This window comes from Brienomyrus brachyistius, chromosome 10 (genome assembly GCF_023856365.1).
Source record: "Brienomyrus brachyistius isolate T26 chromosome 10, BBRACH_0.4, whole genome shotgun sequence".
Classification (NCBI taxonomy): Eukaryota; Metazoa; Chordata; class Actinopteri; order Osteoglossiformes; family Mormyridae; genus Brienomyrus; species Brienomyrus brachyistius.
Window position 1 is genome coordinate 24,545,858 of NC_064542.1, and position 12,421 is coordinate 24,558,278.

The 12,421-nt window shown below is 41.5% G+C and overlaps 1 long non-coding RNA gene across 1 annotated transcript; it reads right to left on the reverse strand.

Annotated features, from left to right (window-relative positions):
• Nucleotides 1–664: 664 nt before the first annotated feature.
• Nucleotides 665–9,597, reverse strand: LOC125751020 (uncharacterized). The gene is made up of 3 exons (XR_007400487.1): nucleotides 9,546–9,597; nucleotides 3,273–3,354; nucleotides 665–1,390 (listed from the first exon to the last, which is right to left on the reverse strand). It is a non-coding gene; the product is annotated as an uncharacterized LOC125751020 (long non-coding RNA).
• Between the last annotated feature and the right edge of the window lie 2,824 nt (nucleotides 9,598–12,421).

A 12,421-nucleotide genomic window follows, 5' to 3' on the forward strand; every position in this document is an offset into this window, starting at 1 on the left:
ACACCTTATGGCTTTCGGAGTCAGAGATGAATGTGGGTATACACCTTATGGCTTTCGGAGTCAGAGATGAATATGGGTATAAACCTTATGGCTTTCGGAGTCAGAGATGAATGTGGGTATACACCTTATGGCTTTCGGAGTCAGAGATGAATGTGGGTATACACCTTATGGCTTTCGGAGTCAGAGATGAATGTGGGTATACACCTTAAGCAGTTGCAGCAGAGATTTCAGGTAGGCAGTGCTCCTTCTCCACGGAGCCGTACAGTGCTGTCAAAGGTGCACATTTTAGGGACAGATACACGGTGTGCATTTTCCTATCAGTCTTCCTCCTTTATAACAGGTTCACTAGAAAGAAGATGCTCTTGTACTTTTTATCAAGGTGATAAAAACTAAAAGTAATTTGCATTTTACAAAAGAATATCTAACATACATAGGTAAAAGGGTAAAAATGTACATGACATAATTTATCTAAATTTAAGTAAATATAAGTAAAGACTATGTGAAATGTAAGAATGAGCAGCCCATGGCCTGACTTACTAAGCTGTTAACTTGATTTTTTCAGGTTTTAATGGACTCTGTTTACAGATTAAATTGCCAATAATTAATCATCTTGCTTTTGAGCTCATCATGGAATTTAATATCACCTCTCGTCAAAGTACCAGTCCATCGATGAAAAGCCTTGTGGTTCATATCGCTTTCAGCTAATGCCTTTAGTCTACCTCAATCATGACTACTAATAGTCAAGCGTCAGTTAATACCACCTCTGATTAAATCAGTAATTAATCAGTAATTATACCAAAGCTGTTAGGTCTGCAAGATTCCATAACTTAAAAAATACTCTCATGTGCTTTTTTGGACAGTTGACGGGGTATATTTATATACACAACAATGCACATATTACACACAATTAAACACACAGACACACTTATGTTAATATTTACTAAATATATTCTACTATTATTTACTGTATAAACTAATGACTAATAACACAATAAACACAACAGGAAAAAAGACTTTTTGTTTTGATATTCTTATAATCATAATTATGAGCTTTCAACAAAGTGAAATCCGTCTCCTCTGGCCACAAATGACATTTACTTGCAAATGCCTGAAGTATAAATCTTTAAAAACACTCCTTCTCCAGTGATTCCTCTGTTACCTCCAGGTTCTCTCCGATGTCTGAAGCACAGGAATCCTCTGTCTGAAAGCAGGAGCTGAAGTACTCTACACATTGATGGCCTTTTGAAGGAGTGTGTTCCTCAGGGAAGTAGCTGCCTGCCTTGTTTGTTTTGCCAGATCAAGGTGAAGAGGACTAGCAGTATCTCTAAGGTCATCCTGAACGTTCCTCATCGCAACCAAAAACTTCTGAAAGTGTGGAAACTTTCCGGGTCTATAAAATGAAAAGCACCATAATCAAGGCTAACACTGATTCAAAGGCTGATGCAAACATTAAAAGCATCGGTATTATAAGAACTAAAAACAGACCATTTCCTGTGACGTTTATCCTCTCTGTACTGTATGCCTACTCTGTGCTGAGAACTTTTCTTTTTCACGTGTATGGCATGATATTTATGAGCCTTTCATCCTGGGAATACCTTACCTCCAAGTGAAATAATCCCCTCTCTCACCCACTGTACCACCATCTAAGCCTCAGGCGAGGATAGACGCATGGGGGTCTCCAGTCTTCACGGCAGCCTTCTTTGGGCTCTTTTCATTCTGTTACTTAATTGCTTAATGTAGAGGGAGGATTGAAGACCTCGATATGCACGGTGTTTACATGCACATACAGACAAAGAGGCAGTGTACATAAACAGCTTCGGGGCTCTGTGATTTCCCAGGGACCACCTTAGCTCCTGAAGAGCTTTCTTCTTCAGCCTGCTTTTGAGAGAGGACGCCTTACGCACACAGCGAGGGAGGTCCGCTTTCTGGGAGTGCACTGTTTCCATTTGGCTGGGTAAAAATGTTTTCAGTAAGGTGCTTGGGAATGGGTTGTTTACATTCTTGTTGCTGGGTGTGGACGTTGGTGAGGGTTTTAAATGCTCATTTTCCTAACAAAATTGTGGTTGGGGCAACCCTGCAGCTCATTTTATAGACTAGGCTGCCCTGTCAGAAAAGGTTTTATTTTTGATTTTTTTTATTTTTTATATTTTTTGGATTAGAATAAAATATTTCAGAATGCTATTAGAATGCAATGTGCACCAATTTCACTTCAAGGCATGATATATAAACTCAATGCCAAAATTAAAAAAGGCAAAAGTTTAACAGATTTTTATGAAAATAAAATCTTAGGTCAATTGTCATTCTAAAAAGAAGCAAAGCTCGCTTACTATTAGAGTACATACAGATACACAGATACTGTCTATAATTATCATCAAAGTTGGTGAAAGTCTGCAATACCCAGGCCCAAAAACACAATTTATTTATTGTTATTTTTTTAACATGCCATTTTAAACATATAATTATGCGGATGGTTTCACGTACTGTTACATAATTCCAATCATACATTTCATACATGCACAGGAAATGCCAGTCAAACCTGTTCCAAGGGAGGCTGATATCAAATGTCCAATGAAAGTAATGCATTTTTTAATTATTCTTTCTGAAGTAAGTATTTATAGAATTAAGTTTCTACCAAAGACTACTTCTGTAGATTTACTATTGTTTGACATGTACTGTAAATCAAGTGAATCACAGAACATTCATTTGAAATGGAAGGTTCATGATTCTTGTATTTAGTATATTGCAGTGTTTCCCAACCTGGCCCTCGGGGACCTACAGATAGTCCACATTTATGCTCCCTCTCAACTCCCTACCAGACAGTTCACATTTATGCTCCCTCGCAGCTCCCTACCAGACAGTCCACATTTATGCTCCCTCTCAGCTCCCTGCCAGACAGTACACATTTATGCTCCCTCTCAGCTCCCTACTAGACAGTCCACATTTATGCTCCCTCTCAGCTCCCGACCAGTCCACATTTATGCTCCCTCTCAGCTCCCTACCAGACAGTCCACATTTTTTGCTGTCTGTCAGCTCCCTACCAGACAGTCCACATTTATGCTGTCTGTCAGCTCCCTACTAGACAGTCCCCATTTATGCTCCCTCTCAGCTCCCTGCCAGTCAGTCCACATTTTTGCGGGAGCAAGGAGGGAGCAGAAAATGAGACTGCCTATGGGTCGTGGAGGACCTGATTGGGCACCGCTGGTATATAGGGTTAAACAATTTCAAGATCTGCTGCTCACTTTTTTGCAGCCATTATGTTCAGTGTCCTTTACCTGAGAAAGAGGTGCAGCCCTTTGTGGATGGTGATTCATGACTGAACAGCATGCCTCAGGCCAGTGGAATTCTTTCATAATCCTATTCCAAAACAAAAAAAAAGAATATCTTCTACATTTTTTGTAGACTCTCCACATTTTGTGCTGTGAGTGTGTATTACAAAAGAATTCTCACAAAACCTTTGCTCTTGCGGCAATCTTTGTTCCTTTTATATCGAATGAAATGTAAAAATCGAGATATTTATATGAGAAATGTCTTATAATGTGGAAATGCATCTGAGTTGCTAATTTCTGGTATGGCCTCGTTCACGGCGGTTCACACATTTCATAAATGTCTAACCAGCAAAAAAAAAACACTGGATGAAGGACGAGGATTGAATTAGAAGTATTTTTCAGAGATGAAGAATGCTTGTGTTCATACATTCTCAAGTCTAACAGGAATGCTTATGTTCATGTTGAAGCCATACAAAAAAATTGCAAGTGCTTAAAAATGTGATCTTTTGAAATGTTGAATTGCCATTTTCACTGATTATTCAGAAACTGCTAGTGACTCTATGCTTATATAGATTTATAATAAATCACACATTTTGATGGCCATTCCAACTATGACCTTCCAGCTCTGTAGCGTAATATATAAAAATGCAAGAGCTTGTTCAAAGGAAAAACCTTCAGTATGAAACGTGAATGTGTCCAACCTGGTTCAAGCCAGTGATTATTTGCACATGCAGACTTTTTTTCAGATATTATATTGCCTTTCATACTGACTGAGGGCTTGATGTGTGTTTGGAGCTTAGAAGCAATGCATGACTTTGCTTGTTTATAGATGGTGGAACTGGGATAAAACTTGCCTGATGTGTGTCGGTTACAGAATTCTGAAGGTCCAATGATTCATTAACCTCCTCCACCCCAGTGCTAAATACTCCCAATGAAAACTTGCTTGTCTGACATTAGGAATCATCTGGGCTGTTTGCTTGTCGAGATGCCACATTTGACATCACATAATACACAAACCTAATCCTAACTATGGTTATGTATCGGTCCCAACCTAACAGACGTTAAATAAATTAATTGAGATATGAAATCATTGAGAGTGGTGTGTTTTTGGACAGACACATGAATACGGCATGAATAAAACTACTTTTGTAACCCAATGGCTGTAGCTAGAACTTCTGGGCCCCCTGACAAAATGTCACCTTATGACCTCCACCCAATATTAGGTATAATTTTATTCAAAAGCCCCTGACAAGTGCTGTGTCTCCTGAATCTGACAGGGGTTCTATACCTCCCCTCCCCCGCCGGTGCCCCTGGCAGCTCGTTTTAAAATAAGACACATTCTCTTCCTAAACACACCAGGCACATTAAGAACGGACCCAGTGAGAATAATTACTGATCTGATGACGTGTTTCCAAGAAGAAAGTTACACAGAAATTATGTACTTAATTATTCATGCCAGGTTCACTGGCTGGTCACTTCAGTTCTGTAATGTGCAGCTCACACAGATACCCTCTGGGCCAGCAGGCCTGCTGTTGGATTGCCAAGAATATTCCTATCGTTGTCTCGTAAGCTTAGAGCTGTCTGTCACCCTGAGTCACTCATTGGGTTCCAGGTTTGAGCAAAGTTGAAGTGCTACATGAGAAGGTCACTGTTCTCACTTGAGGAGAGGACGCAGTATAGCTATATTCCAACCAGTGTTCATGAATCTCCTTCAGAGATTTTCGTTATGCTTTTTAATTCAAAGAATTCCTTTCTACTCATTTGCACAGATGGTCATTTTACTGGGGCAGCATCATAACCAGTGGCTCACTGGTTGGGGTTTTGGCCTCAAAGGTTTGGGTATCGCATAACACCTCCTCATGTTTGCATAGGTGTACTCCATGTAGACCAGTTTCCTCCTGCAGGCCAGAAGCACAACCTTGGTCTGTGAGTTTGTCTACCCTACAATGGGCTCATTTCACATCTAGGTTGCGCGTCTTGGCTATGCTCCCTGGGTCAGTACACAGGTTTGCCATAACTATGCACTAAACAAGCAGTATAAAAGAAGGATGGATGGCCCCTCTGAACTAGCAGTCTAGTTACAGGTCTAGTCTTTACTGCTATGTCGCCTACAACCTATTGGGTTACAGGTACAATAATAAAAATAATTCCACTGTAATTAATATAAGAACATGTTCATAGTTTAGTTCAAATACGGTCAACTTTAATACTGAAACACTATGTCCTTGCAACATGTGACATACCTCCTACTGCAGTGTAATTATAACCTTTGCCAAGGACATAGTAATTGTAGCAGAATGATTGGTATGACGGAGCCTCATTTAAGTGATGGTTGAGGATAACGATGCAGTCAGTTCAGCGGCCCTGCATGCCATGTCATACGAGTCTGTAAACCGGGGCCATTTTAAGATGAGTTTAAAGTCAGGACGGAATGTTCATACGAGACTGCGCAGCTTGCCAGGCTGGCAGTGCAGTGGTCTGCCCCGAGGGCCTGAAGGCACAGCTTTGTAAGCTCTGTGCCCTGTAGCACTGCCAGGAAGGCCCCAGTGTCCTGACTGCCCTTTAGGTCTCAAGCGGATTGTGCAAGTGTGTTTGTAGTGCAGACATGATTTGCTCAGCAAACCTTTCCGTGATCCCCCCTAATGATCTCCATGCATGCGATGCTATTCTACCGCCTTCTAGCAACATGTTGCCAAAATTATATGCTACTGCTGTTTGTTTACTCCGTGTTATGCAACTTTTGGAGCTGACTGACAGCAGATGGAGGGAAATAAGCCGTCTCCAACTCAAGGAGACAAACAACATTTATTGCGAAGGACTTGGTTGAATTTGTGGGGAAGCAACGACACCGATTTTGACATCTCCTTGATACCAGCAATTATAAGTGAAGACTGCAAGGAAGCTAACTTGTTCTCCAGCCTGTGGGAATTACACATGGTGGGATAAAATGCAATTCACCACATAATACTTAAATATGGGATCACAAAGCTGATACAGCAAAATACTGAAAGTTTTGTGAGTAGGTTAAACAGGTTGTCAGAGCATATTTTACAACTGGCAATAGCTGTGTGAACTTTTGATTTCCAAACTCCCTAATACTGGGTCAACGATACTTTACCTGGTCAAGTGTGACTAGTTTGCAGTTGCTAGCTGTCCACTGGCTCTTCCGTGTTGGTGGATTTATTATGTTAGCTTCCTGCCTGCCAGTTGCAGTGAGCAGTATCTTGTTGGCAGCTTAAGGTGCCACAAACTCATTGATCCTGCAGACCTTTTGTAAAAGTTTGTTGCCAAAATATCCGTGCAGCAGTGCATAAGAAACATACCATACAATATAAACACATTTCATTAATTTAGCCAGTTTGAGACAAAACTGTAATCTGCGTGAAGACATTTTATTACCATGGACTGGCCAAGAAACAAAAATCTCTCCTGTTTTCATGACTTGTTAGACTATTTGGTAATGTAATTACAAATAATTAGAAGAAACCTGGCTTTTTAATTTGTATCAGCACCTCTAGCTAAAAAGCAGTTTAGTATTAACTACTGCAACGCGATCTCACAAAGTCATCTTTTAAAGGTGTGGCTCGGACTGAAAGTCTGACGTTCATTCCTGGAAAAAGCCACACACGCAATTCCACGAAATATTCACTCTGAACACTGCTGCAGGGCAGCCGCTGTAATAATTAAAACTGCTGTCTTTAAAAAATGAGTTGAAATGTGTGCAGTAGTCCATCATGCAAAAATAGAAGTAAAAACATAAGGAAAGACTGCAGAATCGGCTAAGCTTCTGTGTCTGTGACCAGAAGGTTGCTGGTTCAAACCCAGCCTCGGCACGTCTCTGGGTCCTTGAGCAAGGCCCCTAACCCCCAGCTCCCAGATTTCATTCCAGGTAAGTGATGAGAAAGAGCTTTACGTTTTTAAGCTTTTCTATTGCTCTTGTCTTAAATAAAATATGATCTGGATTTGATTGTGCAAAGCATGCAGAGATCACCATTTCATATACATTATAAACCTGAGAGATTTCTAAAGAGCAGAATTTATATATTCCTCTTATAGTCACATTCAGCATTCACGAGGGCAGAAGGTAAAAAAAATGCAAAAAATGCAATAATGAACTATTATGAAAGTATAATTAGCAAGATCACTTATGGCCAGTGCTGCACTCGTATCAAGCCTTGATACTTCACCAATCTATCCCGCACAGGAAATTCAGGTTCCTGACTGTGGGACCAAATGGTCACAATCACACCCTTTTCACTTTGGACCCAAAGGTCAAAGCATTGTTGTGTTTTTCACGAATCCTGTGAAGCTTTTTTGTCTGTTTGAGCTTCCCGATTGCACTAATCACAAAGACTCATCAATAACATAGATAATTAAAAAACATGAATGAATCAAGGTGCATGTGGTTGGTTTGGAATAGAAAGAATACAGGTGAAACATCTAGAGGTTCATTGTCCGAAACCTAGACAAACATTCATACTGGGCTTGCTATGAGTTTGCTCAGACTAACTGAACTTTAAGTGCAGATATTAGTATTATTGGGGGCAGATAATAGAGGAACTGCATGTACGTGGTTATTCTGTTCCACACTGATTACATTTAGTCAGAGTTAAATTATGTAAACAAATTTCATGACCCAGTGCCCTACACTAGAGGAATTAAACATTCATGTTACAAGGAAATTTACATCACCATCTCCCCATTAATTTGTATTCATTGCCATGTGAACTACTAGCAGCCCTCTTTGCTGTGTGCTCCCAGACGCCACACAAACAACCCAACTAGCCAAATCTAGTAAGTCGCATAATGGTTTGTTTCTGCCCAAAACAGAAGTTCTCACATAGGCTTGTTCTTAATGTAAGTCAGCTAGCGGTAAACATGGATGGATATTGAAAGGAATCTGACCGATTGCAGCATCTCCACTGCTTCTGCCACAACATGAGACTGCGGGAACCATTGTATTCTGTCGCTCATATATAATAATGATATTATAGTGGAGGGGCGGCATGGTGGTGCAGTGGTTAGCACTGTTGCCTCACACCTCTGGGACCCGGGTTCGAGTCTCTGCCTAGGTCACATGTGTGGAGTTTGCATGTTCTCCCTATGTCGTCGCGGGGTTTCCTCCGGGTACTCCGGTTTCCCCCCACAGTCCAAAGACATGCTGAGGCTAATTGGACTTGCTGCATTGCCTGTAGGAGTGAATGTTGTGTGAGTGAATGGTGTGTGAGTGTGCCCTGCGATGGGCTGGTCCCCCATCCTGGGTTGTTCCCTGCCTCGTGCCCATTGCTTCCAGGATAGGCTCTGGACCCCCTGCGACCCAGAAGGATAAGCGGTTTGGAAAATGGATGGATGGATGGATGGATGGATATTATAGTGGAAGTAACATCATAGTTGTTAAAAGACAGACACGGCAGCTGCAGCAGAAGAGTGTTACTGGGTAACAGGTTGAGTGGTTATTCGTTAACAGGAGTCACTTTGGCTTTTAGCAAAAGTATTAGATCTGATTCGGGCCCTAGAGCAGAGTGGATGCTGGCTCACTGAACACAAACAGTGTTATTAAATTCAGTGACCTAACCTGCACTTATAGAAACACATGGACGTCCACCTCTGAAGTGTCAGAAATGCACAAAAATAAATATTTGTAAGTCTAATTGGGGACGAATGCTCTATACAGAACAGAACTCATTAGAAAGACAGTGAAAAACAATAGCAGAAAGTATTATAGGCTATGGAAAATGGAGACACAAGTCAGATAAACGCAAATAAAGTAAGACCACATTCATATTTACTAAATATTTACAAGATGCAGATTGCCTGTGTCAAACGTTATTCTCTTTAGGATGGAAAATTAGTTGGTGCTGTTGAACATTAATATGATCAAATTCCAGGCATCACTTCTGGGTGTCCGTATCTTAAGAATGTCCTGAGAAATTACTGAAAGAGTAATAATGCAACAATAATTAACTCATCTGCTTGTGTGGACAGACACTCCCTGACTGTGGCCGGCTTGCCTGCCGCTGCCGGTGCACAGTGAGTTTTTCCCTGCCTCATTCTGCATGTAAAACATAGGAAAATTTGCAAGCATTGAGCCATTCAGATTCTTACCATGCGTTAATGGAGGCTAATCAAGAAAATTGTTTTGGTGTTTGTTTTGTATGATTAAAAGCTAAAGACTTCCAAGTACGAACATTAGTGGATCATTCGAACAATTGCGGAAAATGATAAACAACATTATTCCTCAGATCACTTTTGTCTACTTGCCCAGTTTTATTTACTCACAAACTCCTCCTACAGCAGTCTGTTGTCCTAGATCCTCAACCTTGCACTGCTGCTGAGAGAAGCAGAGAGACTGTTGGGTGCAACTGGAGAAACTTACGTAATCATCAAGGGAGTTGAGCAGACGGCCTGTTTCCATAGCAACAAGCAGTCACGCGGCTCAGAACTGCGAGGTGGGCGCATAGGTTAGTCTGGTGATGCCCTGCGGCAACTGTATTCCTAGATCTTTACACTGCAATGCAGGTGTGCATTTTTACCTGACTGGAAGTACATGTTAACGAATACAAGCCCTCGGTCACATTGCTGGGATCTCAATCACAGGATTACGCAAGGCACGAGAAGCACTTTGTTTGTCTATCTCAGACAGTAAATACCTGAAGGTTGTACATAGTCTTTCGAAGAAATATTTTATCACTGCTCAGTATGACAGTAACCTCCAGCACACACGTGACATGACCGTTTCCGAAAGTCTTAAATATCGTTATTGCAGAGTTTTCTAAATTGCAACAGAAAAGTCTAAAAGTTATTTGGTATTTAGAAACTGCAATTACATTTTCCACTGTAATAACCGAAGTACAATATTAGACAGTCTGCTAGTACAATTTGCATTATTCCATAAAACGCTTTGCAGTCTAATAAGAAGGGAAAACAATGGACTGTCCTGGAACCCTAGTATGAAGTTTCCTCCCAAGAAGCAATGGTCTCTTTTCAGTCACCATCTCTGTATATCCGATACCTTTGATGTCACCCGGAATCCCGTGACCTTTCATGATCTTCAGTCCCTAGTACTTTCCAACCACAAAACGAGGGGAACCCGGGGATGCACTTTACTCTAAGTTACATACATTCCTTCAAACTACACAATTAAACCGATTCTGCACAATACAACACAAGCCTGATTTCAAAGAAAACAATGTGTGCTTGAAAGTAGTCAGTAGTTTAGTGGATGGGTTTAGGCAATTCTGTCAGCTAAAGATCACTGCCATTCACACACAAACACACACATACACACATGCCTGTATACATATCTTTGTGGGGACTGTCCATTCATTCCTATTGGAAAAACCTCAATTATAACAACCCTATACCTTACCCAGCTCCAACATTACCCACAAGAAACCGACCAAAATACAAGACTTGGCATATTTACTTTTTTGATTGCATTCACAGATTTTATAAAATTGAGAATATCCAAATGGGGACCTGAAAAAGGTCCCCAAAAGTTTCAGGAAGTTTCAGGTTTTACCACAAATGTGATCTATGTAACCCCCCCCCCCCACACACACACACACACACACACAAACACACACACACACACATGCACGGCTTAAAGAGCGGATCTGTGGATTGAGCCACAGCTGCCATCTGGTGTGAATGAGCGTATGTGGAGGATGCGGCCAGGGCCGTGCATTCTGCCCCCCCAGACAGACACCCCCTCGGTGAGCCTGCACATTCCTTCTGTTCTCTCTGAAAGCTAAAGTGCTGAGCTCCTTAGCAGGCTGCTTTCTCACTGGGGGCACAAATGCCCAGTTACGTTGGGGTTTCCTCTTTTGTGGCTCCCCATCGCTTCTGTTAAGTGCTTTGGGAGTCCTGAAAAATGCTATAGAAATGTAACATTCATTCATTCATTCATTCATTCATTCATTCATTCATTCATTCAGTCATTCATGCAGTCACATATTTTGCAGTAGCAGCCCCCAAAATGACTGCTGTGGACCCTCTTCAGCTGGTAATTGTTGGAGAGGATGCTGAGGAATACAACTTAAGAATCATCTCTCAAAACACAATATACCAACATGTGTGGTGCCAGGAATGCAGACCCGGACCCAGCCAAAAGCACCATTAACGACCACTGTCCCTTTTCCAGATTTTCCAGGATCATTTAACACATTCAGAAGACATTAGCCAGAACACCTGACAGAACTTTTGGCAGGTTATCTATCACCGTAAATGATGGCAGCTGTTTGGCAGCTAGTTACACACCTTAGATTGAAATGTCATCTTTGAAGTCTATAATTATTTCAGACAGTGGGATCTAAATTTAGTTTCACAGGGTGGGGCATGTTTAAAATGCACTGGAACAGTGCCGACAGCTTAGAATCTGATAATTAAGGCAGTGTCAATACAAACTGTACCCTGAACTTTCCTAATGAGGTAATCAGGGCAGGCTGAAGAATTCATGTTAAATTTTCCACTTGAGACCCAAAGCTACAGTTAACACAGTCAATGGAATGCAAAGATCTAGGCTAACAGGATGACAACTACAGTAGTAGCTTCAGGCTAATTCTCAGAAGCAGTCAATTGTTAAAACGATTCAATCATGCACTGTCAGTGGATGGTGCCATCCTGGGGCTCGGCGTGTACGACATGCAGCGCCTACTGCACAAAATAAACACTGCCGTTATCACGAGTGTAAATTCACAGTAAACACAAATGTTCTGAGCCTAATCTCTCAGGTGCTGCCTTTCTAAATATTGATTGTGTGTTCTGAGCTGTTTTTGGTATTGCGATGGTGCTAATCGAGGAAAGGTGCAAAATCCACAGTTTTGTTTGGATTGGCTTATACGCCTGGGGAGGCTGAAGGGATGTTGAGTGGCACATGGGTGTAAAATGTGGAGCAGCCGTTGCATGCTGGGATGCAGGCTAAGCGTGCGTACGAATTTGGTGTGTCTGTGAGTTGGGGGAGCAGGCGAATTAGAAGACTTTGCATTTTTACGTGGAGTTTTACGCAGTGTTCGAGAGACCCTTGACAAAATGCCCCCATTGTCTGTTCAGGCCACTTTTCAGCTGCTCAGGCATGGGGGCCTGAAACAGCACGTTGACAATAATAAACTGCAAAAAGTCCATGTTAGAAAGATGTAGTGCTGACCTTATGACAT